The 12,318-nt window shown below is 43.5% G+C and overlaps 1 protein-coding gene across 4 annotated transcripts in view; it reads right to left on the bottom strand.

The window, feature by feature from the left end:
• Positions 1–12,318, bottom strand: part of MIPOL1 (mirror-image polydactyly 1) — a 495,484-nt gene that overhangs the window by 280,581 nt on the left and 202,585 nt on the right. The window lies entirely within an intron of this gene.

The following is a 12,318-nucleotide window of genomic DNA, read 5'->3' as shown; positions in this document are numbered from 1 at the left end:
CCCAAGACAGTACTCCTCACCTTGGTTGTAGAGAACTGATAAACCAGTTTATTTCAGGGTTACTTGCTGATGTTGTCTGATTGTTGAAGATCCTAATTAGCCTGTATCTCCAAATAAAGAACTCTGAGCCCTGGTTCACACTGATGCGATGCAGAAAACGCACTAGAATCACCACGTTTCCCCGCATTGCACTGCATAGCAAACGATGTCCATGCAATCTTCTGCGGGTGTCAATGTTGATAAACGACACATTGAAACAGATCACAGAATGCAGTGCAATTGCCAAAATCGCATCGCATGGGTCTGAACACCCATGCAATGCGATTCAGTTGCAGGGGGTGAAAAAACACTCCTGCATCATTTTGGTGCAGATGCAAGGCGATTTGAGAAATACAAAATGTATGGCTTAAGTCGCACCACACAGATATCGCATACGATGTGCACAGGAATACGGTGCAATGCCTTCTGCATGCACTAGTGTGAGCCCAGGCTGACGCCTAACAAAATGCAGACACCCCAGCTGCAACATTCAACTGGTTGGTCACCCTAATGTGACAGTCCCAAGCAAGTGCCACAGCTCATCCAATAGTACTGAATGTTAAAGAGAACCCAAAATGTGGGAATTGTACCAAAAATGACAAGCAGAGGACCAAGTCACCAAGTAGTACATGTGGGCTCTTTGCAGCTGGTCTTTCCCTTTATTACTGACTAAGGCCCCTTTCACTCGGGCTTTCCGATCAGGTCTTAAGCCCCGTACACACGATCCGAAAATCGTATGAAAAATGCCGCTTTCGAAACGATCGTACGATAATCGGATTGTTAGTACAGAGCTTCCGAGAGCCGATCAGGACAGTTCATCCGATTTTATTCTATCGGACATGCACAATTTTTTTTTCCGTACGATACCAGATCGTACGATTTTTGTTTAATCAGTACAGCTGTCGTTCATAAATGCAATACAAATGCATTACAACACATGACATCACTTCCGATTTTTTATTCTGCCGTACGAGAATTTTCGTGACTTTAGTAAACTTATCAGATTCGACGTGAGATTAGCATACAAAAAAAAAACGGACGATCATTCGTTCGATAATAGGATCGTGTGTATCGGGCATTACCATGCTTGCTCTGCACTGTGTCTCTGGAGGCACTCATTTTGGTGGAGGATAAGGGTTTGCTTTCTCTTTTCGAGAGCTAGCATTAAAGATGACTGGTAAGGGTAATGATCAGAAAAACAGGAGGAGAGGTGAAAGAAGCACAGATCCACAGAACGGATAACACAGAAGCAGGGAGATCCCCGCATTTTAGCTTTCTCTCTGGAAAGAACAGAAAGCAAGCACAGTATCCACATGGCCAAATCTCCCTCCACATCTCAAGAGACTAAAGCTGGCCATATCGGCCACTATCCGAACAAAAACTAACAGATTCCTTCATCCACACAAACAAGTTAAAGTGTAAGTAAACCCCCTTATTGTTTTCAGCCAAGGAAGCTGCCATCATTGCCTCTGCTTAATCTACAACTGCCATGATGCTGCACATGTGAACAGTTTAGACACCAGCCATTGGATGGCTTGACGGTTTGGTTGAGAGCACAACCAATGGTAGTGTTACATTTCCGTCACGTGCCAGAAATGAAACGGTTGTATAGATGGGTTTACTTCCGCATTAACTGGAGGAATCCCTCCTGCCAGGACATTGTATTCTGACAGCTGCACCCGCTACTGTTAGCTGCTGATCAGGAAACGTTTTCTTTTATTCTCCTTTGTCAGAAATTGATTAAACGATCATCTTCTGTTTTGCAGGGCCGGCCACACACTGAGCCTGCCAACCTGCCAAGTTTCGATCTGTCTATCACCAGCTTGACGCCGAGAGGTAGTAATGGCTTTAATTAACACTGCAGATATACAGCTTTCAGACTGTAAGCACATGAGTGAGTTCAAGAATAAAGCAAGCCTTCCAGGGTACTGCTTAAAGTGGTTGTAAACCCACTCTGACAACTTGCACCTACAGGTAAGCCTAGATTAAGGCTTAGGCCCCGTACTCACGACCAAACATGTCTGCTGAAACTGGTCCGCGGACCAGTTTCAGCAGACATGTTTGGCCATGTGTAGGCCCGAGCGAACCATTTTCGGGCGGATCGGACAGGTTTCCAGCGGACAACTGTTTCCTGGACTTGCTTTAAAACAGTCCGCTGGAAACCTGTCCGCCCGGACATGTACGGTCGTCTGTACAGACCTACCGTACATGTCCTGCCGCCCGCCATCCCTCGCATGCGTCAAATGACTTCGACGCATGCGTGGAAGCCTTTTAAAGGCAGGCCGCCCACGTCGCCGCGTCATTGTCGCGGCGACACCGCGTCATCGATGTGGCGACACCGCGGACACGCCCCGCGTATTGTTTACGCGCGGACCTCTGTTCGATGGTGTGTACGGCCATCGAACAGAAGTCCCCGGGCAGACATGTCCGATGGAAACGGTCTGCAGACCGTTTTCATTGGACATGTCTGGCCGTGAGTACAAGGCCTCACCTGTAGGTGCAAGAAATATCTCCTTAACCTACACGGTTAAGGAGATATACGCAGAAAACACATGCGTGCGTAGATAACGGCGCAGACGCACTGAGCATCCCGGAAGTATTATTGGGATCAAGCCGGGATTATGCCATCCCGTGCGCATGCGCGGGATCGTGCCAGTCCCACGCGCATGCGCAGGAGTGACGTCATCGCTGTTCCTGCCAATCACAGCGTCGGAGCGGCGATACCCGGAAGAAGTGCGGAGGGGCCATTGTGGCAGCGGAGGAGGGGAACGAGAAGCGCTTCGGGGCCACGATCTCAGGTAAGTCATTCATAATGAGCTATGCATTCTATGCATATGCTATGCTATGCATAATAAAAAAAATGGCTTTACTTCCTCTTTAAAGCGGTGGTTCACCCTCCTTGACATCATTATATCATTACATTCGGCATCGTAGCGCGAGCTACGGTATGCCGGTCTTAAATTTTTAATCCCCGTACTCACTGTGCTATCGATCATTGAAGTTTCCGACTCCCGCGGGGAATGGGCGTGCCTATGGAGAGGGAGGATGATTGACGGCCGGCTCTGGCACGTCACGCTCCCCGAAGACAGCCGGAGTAGGTCTCGGCTCTTCACGGCGCCTGCGCACAGGCTATGCAGAGGCGCCGTGAATAGCCAAGCCTATTTCGGCTATTTCCGGAGGAGCGTGACGTGCCAGGGCCGGCCGTCAATCACCTTCTCTCACCATAGGAACGCCCATTCCCCGGAATCTTCAACGATCCATAGCACGGTGAGTACGGGGATAAAAAATGTAAGACCGGCATACCGTAGCTCGCGCTACGATGCCGAATGTAATGGTATAATAAAAAAAAAAAAAAAATTTTTTTTTTTTAATAGGGTGAACCCCCGCTTTAAGCACATTTCCATATGCTGCCCATAAAATATAGCAAATATTAACTTTTTCAGTACAGGTCACTTTAAGGTGTCTGCATATTTTGCTCAGACTTATATTCCGTCATCTAGGGAACAGCAGAGTCCTTGGCACATAGACCAGCTTGCAACTACATCTAATACAAACAGTTTGATCATTAAACCTTAAATATTTTCAAAAATAGATTTTTTTTTTATTTGGATAGAGTTTACAATGGATAGATCTCCTCTTCCAATATTATTTTTTGGTCTGTGACCCTGAAGGGGAAATTTCCCCTCACCCCATGCCTGCTGTGACAGCCAGTCCTCAGCTGTGAGCTGAACTTCCTTGGACCTTTCTCTGGAGTGCATTTTCCATATGTTCCTATGGATAACCTACTGGGGGCTGGTAACGCCACCACTAAAAAACAAACCTTTTGGTTAGCGTTGTGCCTTAATAACACACTGCACACAAACCAACATGACGCCAAGACAATCAAGCTAATTAGAATGATGCAAATGGAAGTGCATCATCCGAGATTTCTTTTCCTTTCTTTGAGTTGCAGTAGATTTCAATATTTGCACAGTGAAGGTTCAGAGCAGTTACATTACATTCACAAATATTATCACCCGCTGTGTAAGCCATAGAGGAAAATCCTCCCTCCGTTGATGTGGAAGAGAAGATGTTTACCGTTTTATTTGGATACTTCCATTTTTAAACAAGCTTATCAAATATCTGGTAATTCTTAGTCAAATGAGACACTCCGCTGAACATTTATTTATTTTTTTGGCAAATACTACGACTTTGTTTAGGGACCTAATTGTTATATGATGTAAGTAAAAAGCAAATGTTGTAAGTGGGGTAGGGACACAGAAAGAAGGGAAAGTGTAAACTAGCTGCACGTGTACTTCCCCAGCTGCTGTCCTGTACATACACGCTATCTGGCTTTTGTTTCCTTTTTCTTTACTTACTACAACTGCGCTTAAAGCAGAGCTCCAGGATTAAAAAAAAAAAATGTAATCCAGTTATGCATGAATTCAAAAACTATTAAAGACCAAATTAACCTTTCTTAGTTACTTAAGACCCGGACCAAAATGCAGGTAAAGGACCCGGCCAGTTTTTGCGATTCGGCACTGCGTCGCTTTAACAGACAATTGCGCGTCGTGCGACGTGGCTCCCAAACAAAATTGGAGTCCTTTTTTTCATACAAATAAAGCTTTCTTTTGGTGGTATTTGATCACCTCTGCGTTTTTATTTTTTGCGCAAAAAAAAAAATAGAGCGACAATTCTAAAAAAAAATCAATATTTTTTTCCTTTTTGCTATAATAAATATCCCCCAAAAATATATAAAAAAATGTTTTACTCAGTTTAGGCCGATACGTATTCTTCTACCTATTTTTGGTAAAAAAAAAATCGCAATAAGCGTTTATTGATTGGTTTGCGCAAAATTTATAGTGTTTACAAAAAAGGGGATAGTTTTATTGCATTTTTATTAAAAACATTTTTTTTACTACTAATGGCGGCGATCAGCGATTTTTTTCATGACCACGACATTATGGCGGACACATCGGACAATTTTGACACATTTCTGGGACAATTGTCATTTTCACAGCAAAAAATGCTATAAAAATGCATTGTTTACTGTGAAAATGACAATTTCAGTTTGGGAGTTAACCACTAGGGGGCGCTAAAGGGGTTAAGTGTGACCTCATATGTGTTTCTAACTGTAGGGGGGTTGGGGCTGGACGTGTGACATCATTGATCGTGTTTCCCTATATCAGGGAACACACAATCAATGACAGCGCCACAGTGAATAACGGGGAAGCTGTGTTTACACACGGCTCTGCTCGTTCTTCAGCTCCGGGGACCGATCACGGGACTCCAGCGGCAATCGGGTCCCGCGGTCACGGAGCTTCGGACCGGGTCGTGGGCGCACGACCCACGGCTGTGCACTTACTGCCGACGTATATGTGCAGGAGGCGGTCCTTAAGTGGTTAAAGTGGTTGAAAAACCCATTTTAACAACTTAAGCCTAGATTAAGGCTTACCTGTAGCTACCCGGGATATCTCCTAAACATACACGGTTTAGGAGCTATCCCCCTGTGTTTGCTGTGTCGTGCTGTTGCTTCAGTTAGATGTGACGTTGCCGGGAGTGACATCATCGTGGCTCCGGCCAATCACAGCACCGGAGCGTAATACCCGGACGTAAGCTCAGGGAGAGATGTCCGCGTCTGGAGGGGGGGTCAAGGACTGCCGCAGGGGCTTCGATCTAAGGTAAGTAAGTAATAGTATGCATACTAGCTCATTATGCCTTTGTCTTGGTCTTGATCAATCCCATGACTAAGTCTTTTATGACGAAAAACGTTGGGGAAGGAACAGCGGGAGGTGATGAGCAATCAGTGGACATCTTGTGTCCGCCGCGACCAATATACTCGGTTTTCAGTTCATCTCTGAATGAGTGTTTGCTGTGCAGTGTATTGCTCTATTTTTTGAGATTCATGTGAGTGCTATATTTGAAGATTTAAGTGTGTTATTAAACTGATTTTACGGTATCACGCTATTTTGAGCACTTATTTTATTTACATGCGGAGCTTTCCGGCAGTGAATTGGTTGGAACTGGGATTATCTGCTATACCTACCAGTGAGGTCTTTTTGTACACGTTTACACGCCAAACACGAGAGTGTAAAGCCCTGTACACACGGTCGGTCCAAACCGATGAAAACGGACTTAAGGACCTTTGTGTGGGCCCCATCGGTCAGTTATCCTTCGGTCAAAAATGTTAGAACTTGCTTTAAAATTGAACCGATGGACGCCTAACCGATAGGTCAAAACCGATGGTTAGTATGCAAAACCATTGGTTAAAAACCCGTGCATGCTCAGAATCAAGTCAACGCATGCTTGGAAGCATTGAACTTCATTTTTCTCAGCACGTTGTTGTGTTTTACGTCACCGCGTTGGACTCGATCGTTTTTTTAACTGATGGTGTGTAGGCACATCAGACCATCAGTCTGCTTCATCGGTTAACCTTCGGACCGTTCTCTTCATATGGAACAACCGTGTGTACGCGGCCTAAGGCAATTTGAGTTGGTGAGTTTTGCATCTGACGGGAGAGGATTCCCTGACACCGGGTGTGGTGGAATATTGGAAGCTATTATTATTTTTTCGCAAACCTACTTCATGTGATTTATGGACTTCTATTTAATTAATATTTAAACACATGTATATATATTTTTTGGAATTTGTGCACATATTCACTTTTGTCACATGGTGATGTTTATGGACATTAGCATTATTTTTGAATACCTGTGAAAACGGATATTTTTTTCACAGGTTATAATAGTTAATAGTTACTGATGCATTGTGTTTTTTGTTCCACTATCTGGAGTGCATTTTCCATATGTCCCTATAGATAACCTACTGAGGCTGTTAGTACCGCCTTTAGAAAACAAACCTTTCAGTTGTGTCACATTAACACACTGCACATATGCCACATATCCGTTTTCTAGGTCTGACCTATATAAAACATTGGATTTGTAATAGTATACATTGAATCATGTGTAACCTCAGTGTGACTGATGACAGGCTTTGGGCTCCCCAGAAATTCAAATTTCAATGCCAAACTCCGGTCACCAGAAAAAAAAGAAATGGGGTCTAACTGTACGGCAAGGGATAGAGCCTAAAGCCTCGTACACACGATCCGATTGTTGGCCAACCAAGTATCTGATTTTGTCTTAAGGGCGTGTGCCAGGATCTTGTCTTGCATACTAATGGTACACAATTGTCGTGCAACAAACACGAACGTAGTGACATACTACGAGGAATTTCAGCTCTTGAGCGCCAACTTTTGGGCCGCTTCTGCTAATTTTGTTGTTTGTACTTTCGACTTTTGTGTGACGGATTTGTGTACTGACCATCAGAAAATGGGAATAAGAAAGGGAAGCACTCACAATGCCACATAAATAATTATAGAAACACAAAAGAGGATCCCAGAAGGTGACCCAAGGTCGAACTTTGAAGGCACAGTAAACAATGAAGGATATAGAAAAATAATCACATTTTATTAAGACAAAAATACATATATGGTATGAAAAAGAGCATGAACAAATAAATTAAAAAGCATATATATTAAGATACATTATATATAGTGAGCCCTTGTGCGTCAACGTGTTTCGCTGTTAAACTTCGTCAGGACACATTTGGGGTTCGTTGGTTGCAAAAAAAGGAGAGAATGGGTCTCACTATCTAGAATAAAACATGTGTTCGTAATTATGGTAACAATAACACACATGGTAACAAAAACACTGTTCTGTCCAAATGAGAAATCATGACACATATAGGTATAGAGACGGAGAATACCTTGCAAGAGAGTCAGCCTTGTTCAACAAGTAGTTAAATAAGGGGTGATGTCCAGCAGAGAAGGAGACGAGGCTGGCTCCAGTGGTCTCGCAACAACCTGGTCTAAACGACATACTTAGCTTTAGACTGTTTTTGTAGAAATGACCTAGTACAGATACCCCCTAATCCTTTTTCCTTGAATGTTTATGCTGTAGATCTTCCTCTAGTATTTAATTTTCTTACATAACTTTCCTAGACATGTTGTTATATTTTATAACCATTATGTCCGTTCTCTTTACAGTGTTTATATCTTGAAAGAAAATAATCCCAAGTAGGGCCATTAAGATTTTCTATAAAGTAATGTATGCTATTTCATCAAATATAATATGCATAAATGTTAAAATGCAATCAGTGAATTATATATATTTGTAAACAATGTATTTTTGTATAGGTATTATATTAAATACTGGTATTGGGGCATTTAACTCAATTATACTAATTGCTGTATGTCCTGATGACTGCCTTTGACATATGTGGTGTTGAGAGGTGACTACTTGTTGAGATAAAATACAGCCGGTTCTAAACCTGAGCATCTGTCTCCCTTTATGGTTGATTTGTTTTTGAATAGATCTCTTGGTTCTGCCTATTGATTGGTGGTGGCGCCGTGCTTTATATGCGCCCGGCTTTGTAGATTGGCCATGTATGTCGCTGACATGTTATTGGCGCATGTTATTGTTACCATAATTATGAACATATGTGTTTTATTCTAGATAGTGAGACCCGTTCTCTTCTTTTTTTGCAACCAAAGAACCCTGAATGTGTCCTGACGAAGCTGACCAGCGAAACGCTTTGACGTACAAGGGCTCACTATATATCATGTATCTTAATATATATGTGTTTTAATTTGTTTGTTCATGCTCTTTTTCATACCATATATGTATTTTTGTCTTAATAAAATGAGATTATTTTCTCTATATCCTTCATTGTTTACTGTGCCTTCAAAGTCCGACCTTGGGTCACCTTCTCAGACCCTCTTTTGTGTTTCGACCATCAAAAAATCTGACAACAAACCGTTATCCGCCGAAAATTTACTAGCAAGTCATCCAACATTTGTTGGCCGAAAGTTGGACAACAATTGTCAAAAGGAGCGTACTAACGGTCAGATTTTAAGACAACAGTCTGTCAACAGACAATCCCCTTCCAACAATCGGATCGTGTGTATGAGGCTTAACTCCACATTTAATATCCCTTTAAATAAGTTGGTTTGGGCCAAGTTGTCCCAAACCAGCTATTTATTGCACTAACAGGTGCGTATGCAGGCTATGCTGTATTGACTGCATTTAGCCTTAGCTACATGCAGTATACAGTGCTGTGTTCCGACAGTGTGATGGGGATTTTCTGTCCTACTCCTGGAACAGAATAGAGTCGGGCTCAGAGCTGGTCAGCCATTCACGGGAGGCTTTGCATTCTACTAATTAAAGCAAAGCTTTCTCTGATTGGCTGAGGCAGTAAGGCAGGCAGATGATGTCATGATCTCCACTTCAGCCAATGAGAGGAAGCTTTGTATTTATTCATAGAATACAAAGTTTCCCTTGAACGTACCGAGCAGCGCTCAGCCTGACTATTTGCTGAACCTGAAGATACCCTGTTAATACCGCGTGCCCAACATGTCCAGCGGTTAGTGCAGTAAATAGTTAATTTGGACCAGTTGGCCCAAGCAAACTATTTAAAGGGACATTAAATGTGGAGTTGGACAGATAAACTGTTGTGAAGGATTGAACTTAATTTCACTCAATATTAAATTGTTCTGTTCTTGAAATAGGTCTCCTTCAAATGGGCAGATGGGGTGTGGTAAAAATAGGTAACTGAGGTGTGGTTTTACCACACCTGGCCGCTTGCCTGAACTGTAAAATAACAGCAAGCTGTTCACATGCTACAGTCACAATGTTTTACTTCATGGCCATGGCATGTTTGGCAAGCGGCACTGCTTGTCAAATTCACCCATTAAAGCGGAGTCCCACCCAAAAATGGAACTTCTGCTTTTCGAATCCCCCCCTCCGGGGTCACATTTGGCACCTTTCAGGGAGGAGAGGGGAGCAGATACCTGTTTAATACAGGTATTTGCTCCCACTTCCGGGCATAGATAGCCGCATTATCTGCGGGTATCTACGCCTTTTTCTGTCCCCCCCTTGCTGTCTTCTGGGAGACACACAGGTCCCAGAAAACAGCAGGGACCTTTCGGATCGCGCAGCTTGACTCACGCATGCGCAGTAGGGAACCAGGAAGTGAAGCCGCAAGGTTTCAATTCCCGATTCTTTTATCGAAGATGGCGGTGGTAGCACCAGATAGCCAATCGATAGCTTGGCTTCGGGTGCCGACATCGTGGGCACCCTGGACAGGTAGGTGTCCTTATTTTAAAAGTCAGCAGCTGCAGTATCTGTAGCTACTGACTTTTAAAAAAATACTATTTTGGTTGACCTCCACTTTATCGTTCAATAAGCCTGCACTGTAACTGCATGCAATGCACACTATTGCAGCACAGTAGTGTGTCATTACAAGGTTAAATCAGAAAGTGAGGAAGTGATAAAACGCCTCCTCATTGCCTATCAAATGCCCTCTGAAAAGCACTGTGACTGGAAAGGGATCCAGGCCAGCAGTGAAGAACTGTTGCACATCTCCTGGATATTCCGCAATGGAGCTTTCCTGTTGTACCAAATATTCTCCTCAGGTTCTCTCCTTCCAGTTCTTGTAGCTCTCCACATGGACATCAGTGAGGAAGCTGACAGGCTCAGTGCAGTGGAGGCTTTGAGGGCCGCATAAAGACAGCCAAAGGGCCGGATGTGGTCCAGGGGCACAATTTGCCCGGGTCTGCTTTAAATGCTTGTTAAGTCTAGAAGTTGAGAAATAAGCTGTAATTCCTTGCTCCAACAGCTCCATTCTTTGGTCCAGCAGCCTTCCTCCATGCTGTGTGACTGGTTCCCAAAAGCCTCTTCTCCAAGGCGCTCAATCATCACATACAACACAGGACCAATAGTCCTGCATTGTTTGCGAGGGCCTGCCCCCAACCTTGAGCAGCCAAGGAATGAAGTACTACAGCCTTTTCCTCTACCCCCTAGACTTTTAACCCTTGCAGTGCTGGGGATGGGGGCGCAAGTGTATCTTTTGTTTAAATCCCCAAATTTAGATTTAAAAGCGATAATAAACGGTTGCAGTTTTAAAAAAAAAACACCTGTGAGGCAATTGTATAATATGCTAGTATGCATCACATGCTACCACATCATAAGATACTTACCATAGAATGAAGCTCTCTAGCAGTCTTCCCCCGGTCTTTCTTCTGGGTTTGCAGGCGCCGCACATGCGCATGGGGTCCCTCGGCTTCGGCAAGAAGGTCAGGATCGGTATGCTGGACCTTCAAAGCGCTTTTGCCAGTGACGTCACCGGCTGAATGCACAGTGAATATCTCCTAAACAGTGCATGTTTAGGAGATATTCATTTTACCTACAAGTAAGGCCGCGTACACACGATCAGTTAAACCGATGAGAACTGTCTGATGGACCGTTTTCATCGGTCCAAACCGATCGTATGTAGGCACCTTCGGTTATTTATCCATCGGTTAAAAAAAAGCCAACTTGTTTTAAATTTAAAGGGGGGTTCCACCCACAATTTCACTTTTTAAATATAAATACCCCTGTAATACACAAGCTTAATGTAGTCTAGTAAAGTTAGTCTGTAAACTAAGGTCCGTTTTGTTAGGTTGTTAGAGCATTTAGTTAGTTTATAATCTAGAAATAGACCGTGGCCATCTTAAGTGTGGGCATCATGAAGCCAGACTGTATGACTTCGTGGATTTCAGCCTTGCAGATCTCGCACATGCTCAGTGCTGCACAAGCGATTTAATAGGTTTCAGTCAGGTTTCCATAGCAACGGGAGTGTGAGAGGAAGTTGCCGCCCCTTCTCTATGCAAATAGGCTATTTGCAAGGACTACTGGGATACATGATGCCTATCCCAGAAACCCTTGCGAATAGCCTTGTGACTTAATAGCCTAGGCTAAAAAGGAGGCGGAAGTAATGAAGGACTACAAAATAAAGGTATTTACAAGCAACAAAATAAATAAAAATTGTCCATTCTGAACACTATGAGATTAGGGCATGCAGCACAGACAAACATAAAAAAATGGGTGGAACTCCACTTTAACCGATGGATTCCTAATCGATAAATAAAAACCGATCGTTAGTAGGCACAACCATCGGTTCAAAATCCACGCATGCTCAGAATCAAGTCGACGCATGCTTGGAAGCATTGAACTTCATTTTTTTCAGCACGTCGTTGTCTTTTACGTCACCGCGTTCTGACACGATCGTTTATTTAACCGATGGTGTGTAGGCGCGACTGACCATCAGTCAGCTTCATCGGTTAACCGATGAAAACGCTCCATCAGACCGTTCTCATCAGATGGACTGATCGTGTGTACAGGGCTTTAGCCTTATTATAGGCTTAACTGTAGGTAAAAAGCACAACTACTAGCGGCTTTATTGAGAGTTTAATCTTGTGAAGGA

Source organism: Rana temporaria, chromosome 13, assembly GCF_905171775.1.
Source record: "Rana temporaria chromosome 13, aRanTem1.1, whole genome shotgun sequence".
Taxonomy (NCBI): Eukaryota; Metazoa; Chordata; class Amphibia; order Anura; family Ranidae; genus Rana; species Rana temporaria.
This window is presented reverse-complemented; position numbering and strand designations above follow the sequence as displayed.